Below are 4,934 nucleotides of genomic sequence, written 5' to 3' on the forward strand. Positions count from 1 at the left end.
GAATTGAGGGGAAGGAAGGGAAAAAGCAGCGAGTGGCCCAGGGAAGCCGCAAAGAGCAGTGGGAGGAGCCACTGGCGGAGAGTGGGGAGCGGGAAAGGGAGAAGAAGGAAGAGAACCTTTCAGTATCGTGGTGTATCTCTGTTTTCTAGGTTGTGCCTTCTGCTGCCCCCTGCAGGATTGGGCGGACTAGGTGCCCACGGAAACCAGCTTTCCCGGCCTCTTAGCGTTCCGCGTTTAGGTTCCGTCTAGGTTCGGTCCGGATACTCCCACCTAGCACATTTCCAGCGCTTTGAAAGCGCTTTACTTCTGTTGCTCTCTTTCGAGCCTCCTAAAATTTCTGGGAAGGGAGGAGCTGTTATTCTCCCTATTTACGGTTGGACAAACTGAGGCATGCAGAGGTGAAGTGACCATCCTTGCTTAGGATCACACTGATGTTAAGTGACTAGATCAGAATTTGAACTCAGGCCTTCTTGACCAGCTCTTCTCCCCATTGAACCATTTATGATCGTTTTGAGGATAAAAAAAAAAAAAAAAAAACCAAGTACTATAAAGTACTTGGTCATGGAAGAATGTTTATTATCAGTAATTATTTATTTACATTTTCACTTGATCTCTTATCTTTGGAAGACTTTATGATTCTACTTGCGGTCAGATAAGGGAGAATTAGGAGGCGGGTCTTAGAGCGTAACGTCATGGGGCAGGTGGCCTCGGCCCAGCCTCGGAACCTCCCTTGAAAGAGGTCTGGCTTCCTGTCATGACTTGACCCGGGCATCATTTAATTTCGCTGAATCTTTCCCAGCGGTAAGGCCAGGAGTCCGAAAACCCCCTGGATTTAAGTGTCCCCACAACGTCCGCCCTCCAACTCTGCTGCAAACCCCCAGGTTCCAGTTCTCTCTTCGCTGTCTCGCACACCCGACACCCCCACTTCCTCCTCCATAGGCTCTTGCCAACGCTTTCTGAGTGTTATCACTCCTGATTCTCTAATCCGATAAAGCCTATCCAGGGCGGAGTAGTAGCTCTTAAATTGTTAGAAAGTTTTTCCTTCCTAGATGTAAAGTAGGAATCTACCTTCTTTCTGTCTTCCATCCCATCAACTCCGCGCGTCTTTTTCCTCTGAGCCACAATCCCATGCTTTTGCACCTTTCCCCATCTTCTTCAGTTCTGTCTTCTGAACAAGGCTTTATCCTTGTGACAATCCCTCAGATCCTTGAAGACTATAACTTTATCCCAAAGAACTCTCCTCTCTTACTATTCATTAATAATCCCTTTAAATAGTGTGTTCTAGAAGTTTTCTAATAGTCAAAGTAAAGCTCAATGGCCTGTAGTTTGTAGATTACCTTTTAGAAGATTGGTACGATTGTATTATCCAGTCCTGTGTCACTTTTTGTTAGTGATCTTCCAAAGATCAATGAAAATGTAGTTTAGCAATTGGTTGTGCCAATTATTGAAGTGCCCTGAAATATGTTGATCTGTGTCTGATAACTTGAACTCATCAAGACAACTAAATGTCCACTAGTGGTCTCCAAGCTTACCTTTCATTTCTTCTCCCTTTTATCCATTTTTTCCTCTTATCCTTTCCAGTTCAAAGGTGATACTTTTTTGTCAGAGAAAATAGATGTAAGAATATAGTCATTCTACCTTTTCTCCATCTTCTATGGTTATCATCCCATCAATCCCAAGCATCTGGCCTGTTTTTCCCTCAATAGAACTTATGACAAATCCTTATTGTTATCTTTGGCAGTACTTCCTAGCCTCCATTTTTTTCTGAGTTTTTTAGTGTTTCTTACACTATTTTAAAAAATATTGATGTGTTTTGACATGTCCCAATAAACACTTAAATTCCCTACCAAGTATTATATACAAAAAGAGTTAACCAAAACTGTAATGATGTGATTGGTGCTCACAAGACTTGTACTGACACTTGAATTTTTACCTCATATCCATTAGCAATAAATAAATAATGTATTGGGAAGTCAGGTTCACTAATACACATTCTTCCATAATTCCAAAATTGTTTATGTAATTTCACCCAGAAATCCTACTACTGAACATGTACTCCAAGAGACAGAGAAAACTACTATGCATGCCTCTTCAACACACCTTTTTGGGGGCCATCACCAGTTGTCTGAACCTATGTCTTGCAGCTGGACTCTGGTGACTCTGAAGAAGTGAGTGAAGTTAATAATTTTGCATAGCTTTGCCTCATTTAAATCAGAATCACTCGCAAGTCAAAACATCACTCTCCTGATGTTATTGGGCCAATAGAAATGGCAAATAACTATAGCATCTCTGTCAAGAAAATTCCAAATGGGGTCACAAAGATTAGACACAATTGAAAAATGACTGACAAACATCTTATGTTCTCCGTATTTTAATCTCTTCTATGATATTTGGGATTTAGAAACCATTCTCCAATTGATAAATGGTCAAAGGATATGAACAGACAATTCTCAGATGAAGAAATTGAAACTATTTATAGACATATGAAAATATGCTCCAAATCATTATTAATTAGAGAAATGCAAATTAAGACAACTCTGAGATACCACTACACACCTGTCAGATTGGCTAGAGTGACAGGGAAAGATAATGTGGAATGCTGGAGGGGATGTGGGAAAACAGGGACACTGATACATTGTTGGTGGAGTTGTGAACACATCCAGCCATTCTGGAGAGCAATTTGGAACTATGCTCAAAAAGTTATCAAACTGTGCATACCCTTTAATCCAGCAGTGCTTCTACCGGGCTTATATCCCAAAGAGATACTAAAGAAGGGAAAGACCTGTATTTGCCAAAATGTTTGTGGCAGCCCTGTTTGTAGTGGCCAGAAGCTGGAAAATGAATGGATGCCCATCAACTGGAGAATGGCTGGGTAAATTGTGGTATATGAATGTTATGGAATATTATTGTTCTGTAAGAAATGACCAGCAGGATGAATACAGAGAGGACTGGTGAGACTTACATGAACTGATGCTAAGTGAAATGAGCAGAACCAGGAGATCATTATATACCTCAACAACAATACTATATGAGGATATATTCTGATGGAAGTGGATCTCTTCAATACTAATTCAGTTTCAATTGATCAAAGATGGACAGAAACAGCTATACCCAAAGAAAGAACACTGGGAAATGAATATAAACTGCTTGCATTTTTGTTTTTCTTCCCGGATTATTTATACCTTCTGAATCCAATTCTCCCTGTGCAACGAGAGAACTGTTCGGTTCTGCACACATATATTGTATCTAGGATATACTGTAACCTATTTAACATGTATAGGACTGCTTGCCATCCAGGGGAGGGGATGGAGGAAGAGAGGGGAAAAATCGGAACAGAAGTGAGTGCAAGGGATAATGTTGTAAAAAATTTCCCTGGCATGGGTTCTGTCAATAAAAGTTATTAAAAAAAAAAAAGAGAGAGAAGAGCCAAGTCCATCCCAGTTGATCATCACATTAAAAAAAACAAAACAGAAATGAAGTTCACTTTATGAATTCTTATGCCATCAAAACAACAAGATTTTCATTAAAGTAAGCCAAATTATTATTCTTATTTGGAACATCTCCCATAATTATCTAGAGAATCAGTCTCCTATTACCATACTGTCATGCAAGGTTTCTGATCTACTTCCAAAATTCTTCATCTACTTGCTCTGCCTATCCAGGTGATCTGTAGTAATGTTAGTATTATTAATTACTAAATTTCAATGTAATAATCTGTGGCAATATTAGTTCTTTTTATGTATCTCTTCATCTTCACACCAAATGCTCTCTACTTTCTCCCCTCTCACGTGAATATATATGAATATAAATATATATATATATACATATCTATACATAGTTATATATACTAAATATTCAATGCTGTTCTACTTCATTCACACACCCCCACTTAATTATCTTGTCTCTTTTAAATAAAATATTCCCAAGTCATATTCTAGTCATGGATTCTATCGCAAATCTCAGTGATGTGTATAAGGTCAAATTTTTCTCCTTATTACACATTTGTGTAGATTCAACTTAGACCTCAAAGCTATCTGTAGTCATATAAAAACATCTAAATCACTATTGATTAGAGAAATGGAAATTAAAACAACTCTGAGATGCCAACATATACCTATTAGATTGGCTACTATGACAGAAACAGAAAATGACAAATGTTGAGGGGATGTGGGAAAAAATGGGATATTAATGCACTTTTGCTGGAGTTGTGAACTACTCCAACTATTCTGGAGAGCAATTTAGAAATATGTGTAAATATGTGCATAGTCTTGGACCTAGCAATACCATTACTAAGTCTGTACTCCTAAGATCTAAAAAGAAATAGGGAAAGGAGCTATTCATACAAAAAATTTTAGAGTAACTTTTTGTGGTGGCAAAGAGTCAGAAATTGAGAGCATGCCCATTAATGAGGGCTGACCAAGTTGTGGCATATGTTTGTGGTTGTGTATTTTTTTTAAGGTGACATTAACATTTTTATTAATATCTTCTGATTATATATATATATATATATATATATATATATATATATATATATATATATTTGGTGGGAGTAATATTCTAACCTTCTTCCCCCTTGCAAGTTAGGCTAATTTTCCCTTAAAAGAATTGAGATTATTTTTGAGATTTTATTGGCTTAGGAGACAAAATCTTCAGGGCACCACTTTCTGAGTTGGCATACGATTGTGATGGAATACTACTGTGCTATAAGAAATGATAAGCAGGAGGCAGTTAAATGGCATAGTGGATAGAACACCAGCCCTGAAGTCAGGGAGACCTGAATTCAAATCCAGTTTCAGACACTTAACACTAGCTGTGTGACCCCAGGCAAGTCACTTAACTCAATTGGCCTCACCAAAAAGAAAGAAAAGAAAAAGAAAAAAAGAAATGACAAGCAAAATTGTTTCAGAAAACTCCTAAAAGACTTATATGAACGT

Source organism: Antechinus flavipes, chromosome 5, assembly GCF_016432865.1.
Source record: "Antechinus flavipes isolate AdamAnt ecotype Samford, QLD, Australia chromosome 5, AdamAnt_v2, whole genome shotgun sequence".
Classification (NCBI taxonomy): Eukaryota; Metazoa; Chordata; class Mammalia; order Dasyuromorphia; family Dasyuridae; genus Antechinus; species Antechinus flavipes.